The 23,744-nt window shown below is 31.9% G+C and overlaps 1 protein-coding gene across 1 annotated transcript in view; it reads left to right on the forward strand.

Annotated features, from left to right (window-relative positions):
• The first annotated feature begins 1,563 nt into the window (after positions 1–1,563).
• LOC105223629 (lysosome membrane protein 2) overlaps positions 1,564–23,744 on the forward strand; it is an 88,119-nt gene continuing 65,938 nt past the window's right edge. The window contains exon 1 of the mRNA XM_049457539.1: positions 1,564–2,396. The gene's annotated coding sequence lies outside the window, so the exon portion shown is untranslated. The remainder of the gene's footprint in view (positions 2,397–23,744) is intronic.

Below are 23,744 nucleotides of genomic sequence, written 5' to 3' on the forward strand. Positions count from 1 at the left end.
CAAAATGGGTTAGTTCAGAAAAGTAAGAATATAGTAGATAGGTTCTCAAAAATACAGTCTTGTACTGGAAGTCACTGACTTCATTAAGCATTCTCGTACTTTCGCCAAGATGAATTCTGCCTCAATTGAAATATGTAAGTTTTAGCAGTCATGCGTTTTGTTGTACTTTCAAGTTTTTACCCTCAAATTGCACATTTTTGGCAAGCCCATATTTTTTATTGTTACCAGCTTGAGGGGAAAAACAGTTCACAGATTCATCAAAGCTTTGCGCGCCTCATAGATTTTGATGTTTGATTTGAATTACGTGAAATTCGCAAGTATTGCGAGCAATTCGCATGTGTCCTTAACATTTCCAAGAATTTCGCACAAGTTGCATGTAAACGCTGCTGTCAACACGGGGTGCGAGTACGCTTTTGAAAAATATTTCCAAAACAAGCAAGTCATTTAGACAACTACTTCTATGTGCACAGCCATACAACCGAGCACAACTGAATACATATGTATATGCCTATATATAGTTTTAAGTATGTATATTTATTTGACACAAACAACAATTGAGCAAAAACAAATCTTAGCTCTCAGTAAACTCAAAAGATAAATAAACATATCGTAGAATGATTCAGAGTCAAGCGGAAATCCCCTTGCAGCAGCAACAACAAATAGGCTTCATGAAAGCCTTGCAAATGACTGATGCCAAATATTGCGGTAAATTATGCGCTCTCCGCTCAATGAAAAGGAAAACTCACCACACCTGCTAAGAGTACTTGAAATCCACGACAATTGAGCTCTAACTTGAACTTCAGACCAGCTCAAAGTGAGTTTCTTAAATTTAAGCTGTGAGTAACTTTTTAAACAATTGAAAATATTGAAATGAGTTATAATTGTCAATGAGTTTTTCGCGTTAAACGCAACTAAAAATAATATAAAACTCAATAAAAAAACGGAGAGATTCACTGGAATCACAAAGCGCTGTTTAAAAATAACTCTCGGAGATAAGCGCCGTTAAGAAATATGAATAAACACAAGCATACATGCCTTCACACCTCTTAACAGCGAGGATGGTGTCACTTTTCGTGCACATATGATCACAATAACGGTATTGTATGCCTTTTGTTATTTCATATACACTGTTGTGTACCTTGAGCCCGGCTTACGGAGTTGTACACAAGCAAGCTAAAGCTGCAGCGCAGCAAACAACACCCTCGTCTACCAGGCGCTCGCGACACAATCACCGATCGCTATCAATCAACTCGCTTGCAAACGATCGCACGTGCCGATGCCGTATGCTCACCACTTCGTCTTTAACTTGGCTAACTAACTGTAAGTTCGTGGTGAAAATGCAACGACACAAGTCACTTGGGAGCCCGACTAGGCTAAATGCTGCGACGCCGCCGCTGCGCAACTGACTTAGTCGGCGCGCTGTGATGTCAAAGCTTTGCGCTACGCTGCCGCTGCAGCGATACGAAGCAGCAAGCCAAACATCATGCATGCGCGGAGTAGTAAGCGTTGCGTCGGGCAGCACTGCTGTTGCCGTAGTTGGGATTTCGAAAACTTCAACAAAACCAACTGACAACTGGCGCGGTCCATTCAAGCGAGCTTTTCATTTCGTCGTGATAACTTCAAAACGAGACACGCTCGCGCGCGCGTCCAGCTTGATGAGCACGCACAGTCGCAGAGATCGGTTGGTTGGCTAAGAGATCACTGCGTTTACTACGGATAAATATGACATTAACGGGAATGCAATTTTACCAGAAAAATATAAATAAATATAAAAAATAAATGTAAGCAAAAAACAAGTGAAAATATATAAAAGCATTTTAGTTGTGCCTTAAAAATTTCAAAAATATAAAAATATTGATACATATTAAGTGTTATAACTAAAACATGAGAAATAATATAAAATAGTGTTTTATTAAAAGAAATTTAGTGTTTAAGTCTAAGCCACGACCGAATAGTACAAAGGATACGCGCACGCGTCATAGTCGTATGTGTTGGCTGAACTTTGAAAAAAAATTAACAAATAAATTTATGAAAGTGCAGTTTAATGTTCCGCTGTCAGTTGCGCTTTTACAGGATATTTTTAATAACGGTTTGTTAATAGTTTTATTTGTGTGTGCATAAAAGTTGTTGTGCAACTTTTTTGGCCGAAATTTGTGTGATTTTTTGTTGGAGAAAATTTCAAGTATATTATATTTCAGTAAGTCTGCAATTCTCTACGCGTTTGAAAATTTGTATTAATATTTTTTTCGAAAAAGTGTTTGCTATGTAATCAGTGTGTTTGTAATATAAGCTTTATAAAACAGAAAACCTTTCAAAGTAGAACGCTTGGCGATTGAGCGCGATCGTGCGGAAAGTGTATTGAGCTGAACTGCTGATTCTTTCACTGAAACTTACAAGTAAGCTAAACTATTCTTATTGTTTTTTGTTAACTTTTAGTTTTTAATTGAACTTAGAAATCACCTTTTGAAGAGTTTCGAAATTTTTTTTTAATAGTTTAAGTGGTTAGAATTTTAAGGATACTTTGGACTGGATAAGGATATTAATAACAAAAAGTAATAATAAAAAAAAATAAAATAAAATAATTTAAATATACCAATAGCAGTAGTAGTAGTAAATAGTAAAAAAGTGGAACTAAAGTAATATAGTGTACTCAAAAAAATTAGATTCGTCAGTGTGAGGAATGTGAAAAAAAATAATATTCTTCAATTTATCTAAAATATATACATTTTAGAACACGAGAAAAATGAAAAAATTATTTATTTTCACAATTTAAGTAAAATAGTATTTTTTTTTAATTTTATTGATTGACCTTAAAGTATTTTCCTAAATTCGAAATTTAAATAAAACTACCGAATTACTTAAAATAAATTTTTTTTATTAAATTTTTATAATGCTATGTTTCAAAGAAATGTTTTTAACTTTATTTCTTAAAATAAAAAAAAAATGTTGTTCATATATATTTTTAAACATCAACTCGAGGTGCGCTAATAAAAGATATAAAAAAATTAGGAAAACGGTTAAAAATTTATTAGTGTGATGTTTTTAATATTTATTAGCGCAGTGGTTTGCCATTGACGTTTTGTATAGCAAAAGATTTGCTAAAAATTTCGTATAAATAACATGTTTTTTTGGAAATTTTAAAATATCAAAACAATATACCGTAAATTAACGGCAAATCGCATTCCAATTGGAAAAAAACAAGAACAAAGTTTTAAAAAAGTCATTTAATTTTATTCAATTGAAACATGAATAATAAACGAAACACAAATTTTCCTTAAAAGAACACAAATAAAAATCATAAAAACACTAAAATTGATTTTAAAAAATGTGAAAATAGATGAACTTCATTTTAATTAATTTTTAATTAATTTTTTTCACATAAAAAATTGTAAAATTTATTTCTTTGATAGTTTATATACTTTTCTGCATTTATTGTTTTTTTTTTTCAACATCAAAAAAAATTTCAATATTTTTAAATTTCACTAAATTTTATTTTTTTTATGCAAGCTTTCAAGAGCAGAGTTTTTAAAATACAAATGGAAATTAAATTATTTGGGCTTACAAATTCATTTATTTATTTTAAAAAAATATAATAGTAAAAGGTTATAGTGAAACTAAAATTATTTTGACTATTTTATTTATTTGTTATGCAACTTTTTTAATTATATAATTTTTTTATAAAAATAATTTTAAAAATTTTCGATTTCATAAAAAACTATGAATTTTGTATTACATTGAATTTATTAATTTATTTATTTGTTATACATTTTTTACATTTACTGCATTTTTTATAAAAATATTTTAATTTCCGAATTAAAAAAATATTGTTTCAAAATTTTGGCAACTAAAAGTTTCGAAAATTAAAAATTAAGTTGAAAAAGCTATTGGAATCTTTCTGTGTTGTCTTAAGTTTTATTCTCTGATTTTCTTTTCACATTACTTCTAAACAGCCATTTTTTAATCTCATAAGAAACAAAAAAATTTAAATAAAAAAATGCGTGTATAAATATTTCAAAAACTTTAAATTTAGTTGAAAAAAATTACAAAAAAATTTAGTTGACAAATAAATTTATTATTATAAATATTAACGAAAAAAATAAAATAAATACAACAATTCAATTATAATTATTATAAAAAAATAAATACAAAAAATTTTCAATTTCAAACAATATTATAAAAACTCAAAATTAGGTTGAAAAAATAATTATTTAAAAGTTTAAAACATATTAGTTAAAAAAAAATTATTAAGATATTAAAAACAAAACTATAATACTCTCTTTAGCAACTTTGTTGCGAGAGTATAAAAATAAATAAAATAGATACAAAAATTTTTCAATCTCAATTTTTTTTTTTGTTTATAAAGTTTATAAAATTTCAAAAACTCCAAATTTAAATTAAACAAAAAATTTATTAAAAATTAAAAAATAATCTTTGTAGTTTTCCGCCGAATTTATGTATTATATGTATATTTTATTTGCATAGTATTTTGTACAAATTTGTGCCAGATTCCATTTTTTATGAATTTTAATGTGCAACTCATTTACTATATAAAACAGCAACAATATCAAAGAATAAAAATAAATTCAATCCATAACTTTTGTACAATAAAATGCAAATAGAACAATAATATTGCATATATATTTTTCACAATGTATTAAAGAAATACATATGTACATATGTATATGCATTAACAACGGTTCTTTTCATCTTAACCCAACTTCAACCAAAATTTAGTGATCATAAATTCCAAATAACTTAAAAAATTATGTATGCAACTATTAGACGATCGTAGTAGTAGATTTAGAATTCAAAAATACCGGAAAGACAATATAAAATTGCATATTATATTAAACTGATTAAATCAATTTTTAAAACAAATATTTGAAATGAAAATTGATTTGCATTACTTAGGACAAACTCGAAGATAACCCAAAAATAATTCCAATTAGCATTTCATATGTTAAATTAAAAAATTTTCACTAAATACCTCCTCTGAAACAACAATAACAAACTTCAAATGATAAGCGCAGTAGCCAAAAGCCGAGAAAAACAATTCAAACCACGAAGTTTAAACTAAAAACACAAGCACAAACACACACAGACATGCACAATCACCAACTAGCCAGCAATTAATTGATCAGCCCGCGAATGTGATTGACGGTGGTCGCCGAGCGCCGCCGAGTATCACCATAAATTAGGCGTATTTCGCAAATTTTGTAATAACCAGTAAAAAATAACAAGAAAAAAAGCAACAAACGCCAAAGAAAACAAACAATCGACAGCGCACAATAGTTGGTCGCAGCATCAGCAATAACAACAAGTGGGGTAAATACAGACAACAACAAATATTAGCCGTTTGGCAAATGTCGCTACACATTCGACGTCCAGCACAACGAGCTAATCGTCAATCGGCTAATCACCGTCGTCTGCGTTCATTTCGCGTATAGGTATTGGCTCTGCCCTGCAGTCGCTACAGCGCCTCATTACGGTAGAGCCGAGTGGCCGGCTGCATCTGCGGCGCACTCTTTGCTTACTTTGCAGACACTCTCCAAATCGCATTGCCGGCCACAATAACAATAACAGTAGCAAGATTAACAATTAACTATGCTCAGCCTGCGTCGACGACGGCGTCTGTGTTTTGGCTAGTAATGAGTAAGCGCGAGCAGCTACGCTGATTTGGCCGCATTGCCTGCATCGAATTGGCAAAATTGCGTTAAGCTGCCGACTACTCTTCTGCTGCTCGTCATCGTCATCTTCAATTGGCTTTTTTGCGATCCAATGTTTTTTGCTACTTTACAACTTTTTGTTGTAATTAATTTCAACTGCTACAGATTAAGTGATGACTGTTAATTGTTTTTTCCTTTTTATATGAGTAAAAAGCTTTAAGTTTAGAAAAAGTAAAGAAATATTATATTCCAATAGTATAGAAGTGAAAAAATACTAATTATGATTTTTAAATGAATTTTGAAAAATTAGCGTTACTTTAAGTTTTATGGTTACAATTTATTTTAAAAGGCAATCTTTTTAATAATATTTTGATTCAAATATCTTTATAGATGATTTTGTGCTACTTTTTAAGGAATTTTATAAAAAGTATGTGAAGGAGCAGGTTTTAAGAAAGCTCTGATTTTACAAATACAAAAGTTTATCCAAAATAAATACTAAAGTGAAGAATAAAAACTCAACAATCGTTGTCATGTCTGAATATTAATGACCTACCCCATAAATAAACTTACATATATATTTCTGATATTCCTTATTGTGTTAATAATATTAAGTTTTTATATGGATTTCTTAAATGTTTAGCTTGCAAATACAAGTGCAATATTTGGTACTCAAATATGGCGGCTCATGAAAAATACAGATTTTATCAATAACTGTTTGAAATCAATGAATTTATGACTATTCCGGAAGTAAAGCTTGAAGTCAAAATTTTCCTAGATAACCATAAAATACCAAATTATGAAGAAAAAGTGAAAAATATGCTGTCAAGTTTTATGATTCTAATAGCAAATATGAGTATCAAGTTAGACTATATCTACGTCATGGAAAAATTGTTGGTATATTTTAAGAAATTAAAGTGAGATACAGAGAGAGGGGTTCCCTTTTATATAAAAGTGATGGAAGAAAGGTATCAAGTTTGATGGGATTGTGCCATTGTGACAGATTATCAACTGGAAAACTATAAAAAAAGAGCTCGTAAAAGGCGTTTAATGCTCAGATATATGTTAACATACTATATGTTCCCTAACATTTGACTCTCTGTGTATTCATTATCTCTATTTTTCATAAAAAAATTGCTATTATGAATGTATGTATATGTACGTTATTTTGTTTCATGTTTTCTGATTTTCGTAATGTAACAATGAAAAATGTTTTTTTTTTTTTGACAGATGTCTACACTAAATAAATATTCAGTAAAATAAATACATTTTTAAACATTATTAATTTATTTATTTTGGGTGATTCGTATATCAATATTTTTAATTTTCTTACTATGGGTGAAAATAAAAAAAAAACAATTACTTTTTTTCAAAAATAATAGTCATGTGTAATAGATTAGCCAAATACGACTGTGGCTTTTAAGTTGAAAAATATCTCAACATTTTTTTTTTAATTATAAAATATCAGTAAATGTTTAAATAAGTTTTTAAAAGAATTTTGATATATTTTTTTTTTTATTTTGTATATTTTTTCTTAGTTCACCTATAGATTTAAAAATAACAACCTCAAATTTAGTTAATATATAAAATTAATAAATAAATTTGCGTTACAACTTTCAAAGCTAAGTCCGGTCATCTTAATCATCGCCATCTATAAATGTGTTTTTTCTCAAAACTAAATTTTTTCAAATTAACTGAAGTTTTAACTCGATTATTTAGACTTTTTCTTATATCTCTCTGTAAAATCCTTGTTTTACCTACCAGTTTTCCAAAGCCAGCAAAAAGTAGTTTAGGCGAGTTCATGTAACATTTGAGGAATATTCATTTATAATAAAAATTATTTTCATAATAATTATAATAAATACAATGATTTTTTTGAAAGTCTGCCATTTGGATCAATTTCATATTTTCAAGCAATCGAAAACTATTTTTTGGTCAATAGCTTACATAATATTGTGTTTTATTATTTTGGCCTTAAGCACAATCCCAGCAGAAGTGGAGAACTCAACAGTTTTAGTAACTTTAGATTTAGTGAATAATTATTATTAATTATTTATTAATTTTGTAAAAATATATCCTCACCTTTCATATAGTAGTTATCTTTCAGCAAATAATTTCCGAAAATTACCTTTTTTAGGCTGTCACTCTTTTTGTGCCCCTGAATGTGACATATTTTCGAAAAATCAGAAAATTATATTTTTTTTATAAGGATTATGCGAAATTTGTTATCAGAAACAATAGAAAACAAATTTCAAAAGATAACATTATAAACTAATCACAAATAATGTAAGATTACCAAAGTGGAAATCACATCAAAATAGATGCTAAAATATAACTATTGAAGCAGCTGTGAATCAAATATCATCATCATAAATTTCACAACCCGGTGCGAGTCCACTTCCTATTTGAATAAAACATATATGAGCAACAAACAAAAATTAATGACTTTAAACGCAGTCTTTGAACAATTTACTAATTCAGATCTAGAACCATAAAACAAAGACAGAACAAATCTGAAAAAAAAAATGTTTTTAATTTTAGAAAATTATCTTAAACTTTTTCGACCTCCTCGACTCATTTTACGATTTATTGCCTTTTCGTATAAAAGTCAACGTAACCAGTGACTACCATATTAACCTCAACTACTAAATTTTACAGTTCAAGTTTGCTATACTTCATAAACATATTAAGTATGTCTGTATACTGTTGTCATTTTTTACTTCTTTTTATTAATTTTCCATTTAAAAAGTGTTTCACATTTCCATTTTCTCTACACTCACTTTGCATTATTCACCTGTCACGCATATTCATACACACGCACATTTACACAAATAATGTATATTTTTGGCAGTTATTGGCTAGTATTGGTGTTGTTGTTGAACCGCTGCCGCCCGCTGTCACTTAATCATTTGTTGTTGCTGCGCTTAGCGCTGCTTCGCATTTACATAATTAAATCGATTTGCAAATACTTGTACACTTATGTACAAACATTGTCTGCCTTTGCTGTTGTTGGTGGCTTACGCGATTAGCAACAGTTGCGGAGTGATGGCAATGTGGTTGTTGTTGCAGGCATACTCATATGCATATGTTTCTATCTCACATAACAACATCGGCGTTGTTTACACCGCTTTCAATTTTGACATTTGACTTGACACACACACACACCTTTAAGTTAACCTGTATTTGTGTGTATGTATGAAGTGTTTTAGCTGAATTTTGGCAAATTGTTTGCTCCCTTTTACTTTAAACGCGCGCTGCTTTTGACTACTTGGAGGCTGTGTCACAGAGTTTCAGCGTTTTGCGCTTGTCAAAAGCCGAGTTTCGTTGGAGTTTTAATAACATACAAAATAACAAGTGTTTAAGCTAAAATTTTTGCTTCTTTTGCGGGCTTTTGAGAAGTGTCACGGCTAATTGAAAGATACAAAGCAAATATCACAATGAAATATAGTGCAAAAGTGATGTGCTTATAGTATGTGTGTGTGTGTGTGTAAGTACGCACATGCATGTGATGCTTGTCAAACTAAAATTTTAAAGCCAAATTTTTATTATATTCATTTGAGCGCTCAAACATGTCAGCAATTATGCAATTTAGAGTGCATTAAGGTGGTGACTTAAAGTATTAACTTATTAGTCTAAAAGCTCAAAACTGCTACATATTTATATTTACACTCTGAAAAAAGTATATTAGGTTTGTCACGAAGCTTGTAACAGCCAGAAGGTAATATCCGAACTTGTCCCTCAGCTTTTGAGTTATTGATTCGAAATTTTGCAAACGTCCTTTTCTCACCAACCAGCTGCTTATATGTCGGTAACGTCGATATCGGATCTCTTTAGCGCATACCTATCATACAAATTGACAGTCAAGTCTTTCTATGGAAAGCTTTTATAACTACGAGACATCTTAATGAAAGTTGGCATAGGTTATTGCCAGAGGCAATGGTGCAAACTCTGAAAAAAGTTTTCAGATCGAGTTACTATGGCATATAGCTGCCAAACAAACTGACCGAAAACAGTTTTTCTAAGGAATCTTTTTTTTTTAACGGTATTATAGCTTCGATGCAATCGAAGTTTATGTTTTTCTTGTTTAGGAAATATTTTGTCCTAATTGTCAAGGATGTCTAAAATTTCCTGACGATAATATTTATTTGCCGAGCTTAGGTGCGAAGCATCTTGAGCGTCAAATCACAAAATTCAGCGAGAGTAGATAAGTATGGATAATAGAAAAGTCAATAGAATCGTTATAACTATACAGATGTTCTTAGAATACATAAAGTCGTTGATGAATAAGTAGAAGGTAAGCAGAAGTTACCACGTTGAATGGAATAAAGTCATAACCAACCAAATATTTGAGAACAATACACTCTCTACCTTGACCTATACAAGATGCTTAAGCTTAATATTGAAATTATGACCATTGAAAGTAAATCATTATAACTTCCTTCTGTTCAACCTAGAGAAGTCAATTCCAAGTTGGACAAAGAAACGAAGCAAATAGGTCTGGCGACGAAGTCGAAATATCTCCTATCATCAAACAAACAGTCGTCACATTCGCGACTAGGCTTCTACGTCACTGTTGACAGTCATATCTTTGAAGTCGTAGACAATTTCGTGTCTTGAAATAAATCACCAAAGAGTTTCTAAAAATTATTACATTTCTATTTCCGAGCATTATAGATCATTAAAATATATCTCTTTTATGCACAACAATATCGACAATTAGCTGCGATTTTAGGTATTTTTCTATCAAACTTATTTTTTTCTTGTATCACTTACCTCCTGGAATAAGCCGAACTTTTAGTATACAATATAATAGGCAACACTCACACACAGAAATCGATTATAAATTGTATTTTTCTTCCCTCGCAAAACAATCAATTTTCGATTTTTATATATCTTGTTGCTCTTCTGTTGCCCAACAGCTGATTTCGGCAAGATGCCTGCCTTCGAAAGCATATAAAAACAAAATGAAAACAGCCAAAAACCCAATCGTGAAATGGCAAAGGTAAAAAATCTCCACACAGCAACAATAACAAAGGCAAGATAGCGAATTTCTGCATAAATTAAATTATTGGCGGATAATGGGCAAGCCACCGACACATATGTATATGTATGAGCGCGTATTTGTATTTTCAGCGTAGAAAGCAGCGAATGACCAAAAATATGTCTGGCATCAGGTAATGCAAATTAGCCGAATGTAAGTCAATGTCAAAGCTAAGAAATGCAAAATTTCTTGCCAAAATAAAAAACAAGGAAAAAAGTTACAAGATACGAGTTAAATATAGCGATAAAAATAAATGTGGCGTTGAAGAAGAAAAAAAACGAAATTACTATAATTCACGCATGAACTTCAGTGCGACAACAACACAACTGTCAATCGCTTAACAAACTAGCAAAATATAGCAATAATAGTAAAAAGGGGAAAATGCAAAAAATTGCTCACTTGACAGACACACACTTTTGTGTTTGTGCGTGTGTGTGTACAACTAACAACTTTGTAATGGCTTGTAATAAAAACTGTGCCCAACGGCAAGGCAACAGCCGCTTAAGTGTGTAGGTCAAGCACGTTTCCTAGTTTTTGGGTTTTTGTTTTTGTATTTGCTATGTTTAACTCTTTACATACACACGCTTACATATACATATACATACATATATATATATGAATATATTATTGGGATTAAACTTTGAGGAGTTGGAGTCAAGCGGAAGCGCAAAAAAATTTGAACTTTGCATAGCTGGTGAAATATGTGTGCACATTAGGGTGCGTCTGAAAACGTTTTTCTTTTTCGCGCTTGGTACTTTTGAAAAATAGGTTCTTAAACAGCTTTAGAAAAACCTCTCCAAGAATGAGAACTTAATTGTAACGGCCTGGCATATACATTAGGGTGGGTTAAACACTTTAAATTTTTTTCTCGTTTGGTAGCCTGAAAAATATGTTCTTAAACAGCTTTAAGAAAGCTTCTCCAATAGCATAACTGGTGAAATATGCATCCACCTTAGGGTGGGTAAAGAACAGATTTTTTTCTCACTTGGTACATTAGATTCTTAGCCACTTTAAAGAAAGTCTCTCTAATAATAAATGATAATAACGGTTAAAATTTGATTATCTTAAAGCAAAGTTTTAATGTTTTTTCTCTAAACATAATTTCTAGAAAAACTGTCGCCCTTATATAGGCATCTACATATGTATATACTATATGTACTTGTATTTTATAGATATGTATTATTTCTGTCCTTTTGTACCAAAATTGCGCGCAAACTATAAAAAACAATAGAAAATAGGAATTTTATTAAGCAATAAGAGCTGAACTATGAAGTAAAAATACTCTCTATGTCTATATATTTATACATAAAAAGTAACAAAATATGTATTTTGCTATGTAAAATAAATATATATATAAATAAATTCCAGTAATATATTAAAAACACACTCGAAACTTCTCAATGGGCATATACGCTTACCAAATGAGCGTTCCAGACGTGCGTCTATTTCAGAAGCGTCGATCTTTGTTGTTGTTGTTAACTGATTTGCATCTCATACATATGTAGAGTACTTACTTATACATCACTCTCTAATTGCTGTTACTAAATTATTTGTTATTTTTTATTTCAACTTTTCTTTTCACTACTTTCTTCTTTGTTATCATTTTTCGTTGCCATTTTTGCTTTTGCCTTATACTCAGCATCATTCAAAAATATTTGTGTATACATAAACATAAATATATATATATGTATATATATACTATAAATTTATACTATATACTATGCCGATCACATTACATTTTGCTGTCTGTTTGCACAAACATTTGTGCTCTCAAGCGCAGCAAATCATTCTAACAGAAAATTTTCCTCATTTAAATAAGCTCCGTACTGTAAGCGTTTGCGTATGTGTCTAAGCAATTACATATAAATAATAAATTGCATAAACACAGTTAACATTAAACTTCAAAATCTGTTGTGTCACCAAAGCGTTAAGCGCACATACATCAATTGTTGCCCGAGTCAAATGAGCAACAAAAGACTTAAGCAACGAACTTTGTATTTTTTTCAAAAGCGAAATCTTTAGCAAATATGATGAGTATTAGCTAACCCAAATGACGTCAAAATAAATCAAGCTCTATTTATAAAAGCTACAAATGTGAGTGCAGTGCTTTCGGCAATTAAATTATGTCTGGCGATTAAGCAGCTGATTAACTGAATATTTGAATATGTATATACGCAACAGCTACATAATTTTCTTTAAATTGGGATATTATTGTTTTTGTTTTAACAGAATATGAAACTGAAAATAAATTTTTTTGCCAATTATGCTATTACAAAGCGGTCTTATCATTCAAATTACTTTCTTTTTTGGGTTAACATATTTAACATTTTATTGAAACCACTCGGTTTCACTCCTCGTAAAAGTTGAAAGTATTAATATTATAAGAAATCCTCTCGTATTCCTAACCCTAGATGTCAATGTGTTTCATGCTGGCTATTATTTCATCAGCGTCACTTGATATTGTTAGGAAAGCACTGATATTTTGATGCTAATTTATCTGGCATATGCTTTAATGCCCAGCGCCTGGATCCATAGTGGAGCCGCATTTAATACAACCGATCTATTTACCTTTTCGAGTAAAAATCACCGGCTGGTACGCACATAGCCTTTATTTACCATCATTCTTCATAAGGGACTTAGGATTTTATTAGCTTTAGCTGCAGTGTATTCTATGTGATCCTTAAATTTGTGCTTTGAGCTATTATTACTCCAGATACTTTAGTTGGGGCTGTGAAAGAATTTCTCACTCACCTATAGTGAGGAATATACTTTTCTCTACCTTTCTAGTACTTATGAGCAAAACTTCTGTCTTTTGCTAAGTCAATTCTAAATGCATTGAGGAGAACCATTGGCGCAAACCGTTTATATGCTAATTGCATTTGCTCCGGAAGTCATCTGGATCACTGCTACCAAAATAAGGTCGTGCGTGTGGAATTAATTTAATGGCTTTTGTTTGGTGTCTCCGTAGCACCCCCTCATACATTAGATTCCATAGACGGGGGTTTAACCGATCCTTGCGATGCTCCACTCGAAATAGAGTAGATGAAAGCACCAATTAGTATCGAATAATAGTCGCCTGTTTTCAAACTAACTTATAGCAATTTTGATAAGATATTGAGGAGCGCGTTTGTCACATAGAGCCTTGATTATGTTTCACAACCAGGGTGATCAGCGTGCAATATTTTTTTGTTCCTTCTTTCCATCTCTTGCCCTTTACTGCGCATTTCGCAGTGTCAATGACATTGTTTAGCGCGTCAATGGTAGATCTCTTGTTTATAAAGGCGTATTGTCTTTCTGATAATCCTCCGGCTTTCTGGATTATTAAATCCAAGCGGTTTCTTACCATACCTTCGTACACTTTGAGATTTGTGTCAAGCAAGCACAAAGATATGATGAAGGTTCCTTCGGAGGCTTTTTCAGTTCAGGAAGTAGAACCAATCGCAGGATTTTCCATGGGTCTTCGTTTGCTTTCACACAGAGTTTTTAAAACAATTATTTTCACTGCGGCCAATGGTTGACTTTAGAAGCTTCTTCTGACTTTTAAATACTCGTCAATCGGTTATAATCAAGGGTCTGTATAGAAATCTTTTCTTTTTGGTCAGATATCTTCATAAAATTTTGTCAAAATTATTGTTTGAGTTAAGGGTACAATCTCTAAAGAACTTGTTGACATCGGATCACTGTAATATATAGACCCCATACAAACGGAGTGATAGAAATAAAGTTATTGTATGGAAAAGTTTTTTATTTGCAGTGGCGGATCCACATGGGGCTTTTGGGGGTCAAACAAATTGATGTCTTTAACTTACGTTGACTCAAACTAGTGTAACATATTGTCAAAAATAAACTATAAAGCAATGACTAACAGGTCATTTCCAGCTAAAACGTCAATGAAAATGTAATAGCAAATTTGTATATGTATAAGCAAAATAAATAAAACTTTATAAACATTTAATACACTAAACTGCCACAACTACATTTATACATTTGCGTAAAAACAATCAAAAAGGTACTTACCTTTGTTTTGACTGCGGTATTTTTACAAAGGTCTTCAAGTACTATATAAATCCATACCAATACACTTTTATATGTGCTTAATTTCCATTCTTAAATGGATATGCTTATATAACTAGCAATCCACACACATACATGCTATAAGTACCACCAACTAATAGCAATTGAGGCGAATTGGCAACTCTGCGTCGTCTAACGTGCGGTTTGCGTGTCGCATCGACGCACTGATGCGTAACGCGGCAAGTTTGTTTAGTACACTATCGTTGTTTTTTGTTGTTTTTCCTAAAGTTTTCCACGCCATGGTTTCTACAACAAATAAAAATCGTTGCAATCGAAGGATTGGCAATAAATTGAAAAAGTTTCTTAAGCAGCGATAAAACAAAAATATGCCACAAATTGTAAATGGCTTTAGCTGTTGTAATATAGCGATATTTTAATCGATTTCTTATTATATATATAAATATATATGCAAACATATATATTACCTTAATATACATGCATATGTATTTAGAATAAATGTTGGGTTCGAAGTAGTGTATGCCTTACTTTTTAGAGGTTATCGAAAGCTTGGTTTGATCGCTGGCTTTTTATGCGCTTTCCAAACATGTTTTTTTACAAATAGATAAATAAAACAATTATATAAATATATTTTGCTATTACTTTCCGCTCTTCCTCCCACCACAGCTAATACAAAGCAAAAAATATTATAAATATAAATATTTGATTATTGCGCGCATTCTTGGTTGGTTCGTTGTTGAATAGTAAAAACCCACAAGAGCCATGGCACTGACAGTGTGCTCGAGAATGCAGCGATGCGCCTTAAGGTAAATGGTGTTAGTTACCCAACACGCCTTTACTAACACACACATATACTTCTATACTTTGACATATGTGTGTATGTAGCTGTTTATTTACGATTTTTTGTGTATTGCTCTGCTAAGTTGTAGGTCCAATGTCAAATGGCGTACTTCAGCATTCGCTTTCAATGTTTTTCTTTGAATGCTACAAAATCTAGATGTGACAAACGGTCACGCCCGCCACGCACCTCACTAATATCAAGACTTTTGTATCCAAAATAAAAAACACAAAACATACAAAGTACAATAAAACAACTGAGAATAAGAGATGAGTGATTAATTATATGTAAAACACTGTTGTTGGGTTAAAAAGAATTATATAATATATGTTATGTCACTTACGAATAATGTCCATGCTCTCCTAGAAGCAGGCAATGTGTTTGAAAATGTTGATTGCTAATCTCACGGCTTATTTAATTGAAGCTATACGAGTATCAATGAGTATGCGAGATAAGTGAGCGTGTTTTGTTTGAAGAATGATGTTTGCTTAGAAAAATGAGTAACAACGCTTTATACATATACTATATTCCTAATATTGTATATAACATGTATCCCTAGTATATCATTTCCATTCAGTTGACATTAATTTAAATATCTGCTTTAATTATTGCTGCACATAAATTGATCACAAAAAGGGCAGAAGTCATTTATAAATTCGCTTTTAATATAGACTAAATTCCGAGGAAACATTTTTATACACTGAATATATATTCCGTATATTCCGTCTGCTATGAAATTTGTTAGACTTAGAAGGAAACATCCGTGATGCTTTAAAAAATATATATGTATACATGATCAATATGACAAGCTGAGTAAAAGCGATATATGCAAACTTATCCTTCAAGTTTTGAGTAATAGATCTGAAATTTTGCAACCGTCTTTTTCTCACCTTCTCATTTGTTGGAAGGACCGATGTCGAACCATCGTAGCATACAGCTGCCGTACAAACTAAGCGCTCGGAATAAAGTTTTTGAATGGAAATCCTTTCCATTTGACGAGATATATTTTAGAAATATTATAATGTCATGGACAACGGTGTAAACTTCGAAGAAATTGCTAAAAGCGGATCACTGTAGCATTTAGATGCCATAAAAACGAAACATGAAGTTTCTGCAAGTAATATTTTGTAGGTGGGAAGGGTGCAACCGAAGTTAAATTTTTTCGTGTTTAGAATATAAAGCCTTCAGACATATGAAACGAGATATTTTTCGCGGTTCCCAAAGTAATTTTTAGCGCGTAGAGGACTGAAAAGCCTGGTGATCCGGATAATGATTATTAAGAATTTTTTCATGATTTTTAAGAGGATATATGGGCCTACGGGTTAAAAAAAAAAATTTTTATCTAATTAATTTTTACAACAGCTCTAGAATATTATCCTAAATTTTCAAGTTGATCCGAGTAATAGTTTCAGAGATACAACTCTAAGAACTTGTGCGGTCGAGGCTAGCTGAGCTAAGAGCTCCGTCTTTAAACGCGTTTTTCTAGAAACTGTGTTTTTGAAGTCGGTTGGCAAGATTTCTCAGAATGTGAAAGAAATTGTTGAAAAAATGCTGTTTTTACGCAAGGAAACCCATATAATCCCATAAGCCAGTTTAGACTTTCTATTTATGAAGACGCCCATATTCCAACAAAAATTTGTACAGCTAGGGTGAAAAAGAATTTTTTTCAATTAAAGCAGGTTGAATTAGCTTCAATGGAAAGCACAAAGTGAAAAATGAGTCCAATGTTGGCTCAAGTGTTCGTTCTTCCGGTAATCCAATTCAGCAATTAAAGTGACGAGCAGCTGCATAGGAAAAGAGGAAATTTCACTTGGCTAAAATAATGTCCTCGACGTAACAAAAAGTAGAAAGTTTACAGATGTGACTTTCACAAAAAATCCATTCGGTTACTAGGAAGTGATTAAAGTGGACGATCTAAAGACCCACGTAATATTTCTCCTCGCTTATTTGTTTCCACGAATTATATAAATGCTTAACTATACCACGAAAAAACGTATTCGTCATCCATCAACAGTTTTTACAAACTCTATGAGCGACTTTGTATATACTTTTGATATTTAATCTATTCCCTTGAACTGTGTAGCTCCTAGATATCTAATAGGAGTAGTAAATAAAACGGGAAAGGACCATGTGAGATATTCCAGCGTTTTTTGAATGGCAATAAGTTTTGATCTTTAGACCAACAACCAGCCTGCGTTCTTTTCTAGATCGAGTGAGCAAAAAACATAGGTGTTTTCTTTGAGGCTCTAACACATGATCTTGGCGATCCTGTCTGATCTTAAGGCATTTTCACTCGGATCCGTCTATCCGCCTTTTCAGAAACTTGATTACGTATTGTTTCCAGCGGCTTACGTATTTCCATTACATGCACCGGTGGCATTTTTGGCAATGACATTCGTCATTTCATTTTTCAGAATTCCTTTGTGACCTTGAGCCCAATATATGCAGCCGCTTTCCAGCAGCCACTACATCTACTGCCTTTCCACTTCCAAGCAACATTCTCTTAACGTGGATTTTTGAAAATTTTAAATATCGTTTATTGGTTATCAATAGAAACAGTTATAAATAATATACAAAAACCCTATTTACTTTCCATTTCTTTTCCTCCCAACCGTTTCATTAACAAATTTAAGTGCTAATTGCAAATTGTGCGTAAATTGTTTCAAAACACAAGCACATGCCTCAGCAACAAAATCAATCAACGAAATTAGGCAAATAATTATTTACCAAAATATTTTAAGTAATGAAATGTATCCATAAATTAGATATGAACTGCGTGATTAAAACACTCCATCAAGTTTTGACACCAAGTCAGATGCACAATTCGCATCGCTTTGTTGTTTTGCGGTGTTTGGTTAACGAAGTTGCCGCGGGCTTTGGGCCAACGTGCGTCTTTGACTTGCCCATAAATACCGTATGAAGTCAATTACACTTCACAGCCACCAAAGTGTAATCAATGTCTTGAATTTTCGCAAACGCACAAATTGAACTTTTGGCATTTGGCAACGCCAGTTTATTGACACCTCCGACGCCGTGTGACGACTGAGCCATTTGCCCGCTCGCTGTGTGCGCAAACTGCTGGTAATGTTTGGGTTTATTTGGGCTATTTATTTTGCAGATATAACACAGTTCACTGTGTCAATATCACACGTCATTTCGATGAGTTGCAAAAATCTAATAAATAGATAAAAAAAATCGAGTTAAATTAAAAGTGAAAAAATGCCGCACTCATGTCGGGCCCTTGGTGTCTGCCTTGACAGTGACGTCTTGTTTTGCGAACAGGTGTTTGTTTATTTACTTTTTTTCCAACTAGGAGTCACTGAAATCAGACTCACTTTCGTTACTTCATTATCACTCTTTTACCCGCCATTTATAAGAAATCTTTCCTAAGTGAGTGCTAACCAAAGGCAAATAAACAAAAATTTTAAGCAGGAAGGATACTAAATTTCAAATGGGCATAAAAGTTGTTGTTGTTGAAAAAAGTTTATACTTTTATTATTTTTGTAGTACTACTTGTGTTTTAGGAAATTTTTGGAAGTAGTTTAGTTTTGTAAATTTGAAAAAGCGAGTTTTTAAAGATTATGCCTCTTTCTCAAACTTTCCGTAAATCAGCTGAAAATATGCTATTTGTTCTTTTCGTTGTATTATTGTCGTTTATTACAAGTTGCTAATAAATTAAAATTTGCTAATATTATAAATTAACACTTGCAATAAATCAATAAATTAATTTTGAAGAGAGACGTCGATTATGTTAGCGATAAGGCATTAATCATATTTTTTTTTTGTTTTCGGTAAAATACAGAGAGCTCTAGCTTCGAAGGTGCACATACCCTACTGTTATCGAAAAGTATGTAAATTCAATATTTTTTCTTCCAAATCAATTTTATCCCCTTCGGAGTAGTCCCCGTCCGATAAGACACACTTTTACTAACGCTTCTTACAATTTTTGGACGGTATAGTCTTTTTCCTTCTTTTATTCGGCTTTGGTCCCTCGATCGTGTCAAAACGGCGTCCGTAGATAAACTTTTTGAGTTTGTTGAAAAGACATAGGTTGCACTGAGGCAAAGCAGGCAAATACTGTGGCTGTGGCACGACATAAGTCGAGTATTTGGCAAAAAAGCAGCGAAGCACCAAAGCAGCATGCCACGGTGCATTATCGGGATGAAATAATTAAGAGTTGTTCACTCATAATTCTGACCGTTTCAGACGAATAACTTTGAGCTATGAGCGGAAAGAATTCATAATGCACCACAACAAGATATTGTCACCTAAAATGCAAAACAACGTATCATCCAAAAAAATCAAAAATCGCTCTCAGATATAATAGTCAATATATAATCATTTTATAATCAAAACACTAATTTGGTTCCAATGTGATTGTATGATAATCAATATATAAGCATTTTATAACCAAAACTTAACTTTCTTTTCAATATCAGTGGTTTTTATTGTAACGTTTTTTCTTCGCCTGTAATCTCATGAAAAGTTATGTTACGTTATTTTGCATTTTAAGTTACCATATATAATATTAAATGGTTAAAAATATTTTTTTAAAAAAACCATTTCGGAAAAAATTAAGTGGATTCTGAACAACTTTAACAACTTTATAAACAGTGTACTTTAGCAACCTTTATATATAGGTTATGTTTAATATTTCGGGATTTGTCAACGCTAGTGTTGTCATCTGGCACTCGCTCATCTTTCACGCAACCTTATACATTTTTGACGGTGTACATACTCAGAACGTATTGGGTTACGAGCGATATTTGTGCTATTTACAGTAACTTAAAATATTCAACTGTGCAAAAATGGAATTAAATCGCTATTTTTGATATACCTTGCGACGGAAATTAACTCATCAAGAGCGCACAGATGAACTTAATTCAATTTTTGACTTTGAAGCTCCATCAAGGACTTGTTATTATCGATAGTATGGTGAATTCAATCGAGGTTCTAGATGATTTTATGACGAATTTCGGGAAGGTCGTACAAATTCTGTTAATTTTCCAGAAAATAGATATTGCTGCTGTGCACAAAATGATATTGCAAGAATATCATCTTTAATATTTGCTTTTGTTCTCTAATCTCAAAATATTAAAAGTTACACTAGTATAGGGTGATAAGTTTTTGTCTGCCATATTTAATTAGAAACATAAAATAATGGCTGAAAGTGCTTAATTTTATTACATTGTAATGTAGGTCGTTTAATAATTATACACTCACAAAATTTCGTATATTTGTATAAATTTTCTTCCTCTTAATACTAAATGTAAGGATTTCCAAGCATCGTTTTGTATATCTTGTCCAATCAGTAATATATATCTGTGGACATTTGACAAAACAACCTCTTTCAAAAAAGCAAATTTTACAGGAGAGCGAAAAAACATGTTTAAAGCTTTGCAGTAGAAATACCTCTTACTATTAAAGGACGAAGTCAATTTAAACTGGATGCAGATCAATAAAGACACGTTTTCCAATCAATTGATTTAAATTAAATATTTTACTTTTCTAGATAAATATAAATCAAATAAATAAGACTTATTGTCAAATGCTTTTTCTTACTGAAAATCAACTTACCTCATACAAGCTGTTTTGTCAAATTTGATTTGTGCAAAAAAAAATCCTCTTTTTTATCTTATCTTGACTTGAAAAGCATTTCTTTTTAGATATGCATTTGACAAAAGAACTTCAATCGAAAGAAGTTATTTTGTCAAACGCCAATTTCTGATTTTACTCAGACGATATATAGAGACAAGCTTTTTTGATAAATGTACGATATGATTTTACGTTTGAAATTCCAACTTATTCGAGACAAGCTCTTTTGTCACCCCGAATATTTGAAAAATTACGAAAGAAGTTGTTTTGATGACTCCATAATTTTTGAACTAACGGTCCTAGGACAATGGCGATAAGACAGAAAAACGCGCCTTGAAAATTCATACATATGATAAAAATCCTGGAAAATTGTCTTATTTCGAGAGAAGTTGTTTTGTCAAATGTCCACAGATATGTATATTATCTTTGTGACATCAACTTAATATACAAAACGATGCTTTTAAATCCTTACATGTACGTCTCTTTCTGATTATTATCTTATAAAATAATCTTATACCATCTTTCCTATGCATATATAATATATCAAAATAATTTCAGAGCTGCCCGCCGATAACTTGACAAATAAGGTAAAAAAAAATTTTTTTTATTTTTTTCGGAGAAAAATTTTAAGTTTATTGATTCAAAAAATTCTACGCATATTATGGTATCTTTTAATTTTATTTTAAGACTTAGTATTGATAAAAATATTTTCTTGAAAAGACGTTTTGCGGTGATCACTAAATCTCTGAACTGGATCCTTTGAAATTAAAAAAAAAATACCAAACAGATTTCGTTAAAGTAATTAATAAACAAAATAAAATTTCTTGACAAAATGGCGTTTTCGAAAAAAAGTAAATTTTTCACCAAAATTTCGGAATTAAATTGTTAAAAAAAATATTTAGTGAATCGATTTTTTGAGTTTTCTAACTAACTGATAAATACATATACCAAAGCCAAAGGCTCTGAAAAGTATGTCATGCCATTTTAGTTGTTGTACTATTTTGGTAAAGGAGTCTAATTGTAGACAACATTTCAGAGAAGCTGATAGCTCAAAATTGAATACCTGGCGCAATAATTTTTCAATTTTTTTTTAGCCTGTACTGGGCATATTAAGCTTGGAAAGACAGAGTCAGAGACCCTACAAATTGTTTTAAATATATATGATATTGTATATTTGCGATATCTTCATGAAATTTGTATGAGATAGTGCCTAAGCCAGTGATGCAATCTCCTAAGTAATTGTTCAGATCGGATTACTATAGCATATAGCTGCCATACAAACTGAATAAAGTTCTTGTACGGAAAACTTTTTCATTTGACAAATTATTTATAAGATATTTGGCATGAAGTTTTGCTAAAGATAGCCCTATAATCTCCGTACATATTTGCCAGATCGCACCACTATACCAAATACCTGCATACAAACTGACTGATCAAACTTAAGTTTTAGTAAAACTTCTTTATTTGTGAATGGTATTTAGCTTCGCTGCAATCGAAGTTAACTTTTTTTGTAAGTGTTACTCATCACTATTTTGACTGAATAATGGCAATTTCATACTTACACATACATGTTTATATTTATTTATGGCATTTTGAGTTTCTAGGAAATATGTAAAATATTTTAAAGACAAGTTTCAATATTCCCTTCAATTTTCGGGCATGATTAAATTTCAATGACTCAATTTCGTCAGTTCGTCTCCTAATTGAAGGGGTTTTCAATAAAAGCCACTGATACTTAAGTGCCTTCAGGGGCAAATATAATGTCTCTATATACACGAGAAATATGCCTACGAGTGCTGCCAGTTGACATGCCTTGAAAAGACTAAACGGACTGCACATAACTTAAAAAAAACCCTTATTAAGAAAATCGCATACGTTTACTTAAAGCAAAATGCGAATTTTCGAGCTATAATAACGGTGCAGCGGCTGCGAGTGCGCTCTACTTAGTGCGAAATTAAATCAAATTAAACAGTAATTGTTGCACCGAAAAAGTGCAAACAAAGCGCAACAAAAAATATTTACAAAAAAATTACAAAAAAATTACAATAAAAACTGAAGTAAAAGGCGGGAATGTTAAAGCACTTAAAAACTGCAGTAAATATCATTGTAGCAATATATTTGCACCAACACACACACATACAAACACAAAAACCAGTGGTAGCAAATATTTATCAAGTTGATGTGCAACAGGTTCGTACGACGGCGAACAATGGAGAGATGCCAGCAAAAACGGCGATAATAACAAGGCAGTGCGAAAATCCAAAAATGCAACAGCGACAACAAAAACAACCAAAGCAAAAATGGCAAGTGACCTTCGCACTACTTTTGAAGCGAAATTATTTAATCAACCAGCGGACACACACACCGACTGGGAGACGAACCGGCCGCGCCGACCGGTGAAGCAGGCTGCGCGCGCTTGCCGTAATTGACAGCGAATCAGTGAAGCAGCAACAGCGGCAGCGTCTGCTGCATGCCGCTTGCTTTACAGTAGCCACGTTGCTGTTGTTGTTGCTGCCACTACTGGTTTTGTGCAACATTTCTTTGTAGCTATAGTTTTTTTCATATTTTTTCGGTT

This window comes from Bactrocera dorsalis, chromosome 5 (assembly GCF_023373825.1).
Source record: "Bactrocera dorsalis isolate Fly_Bdor chromosome 5, ASM2337382v1, whole genome shotgun sequence".
Lineage (NCBI taxonomy): Eukaryota > Metazoa > Arthropoda > Insecta > Diptera > Tephritidae > Bactrocera > Bactrocera dorsalis.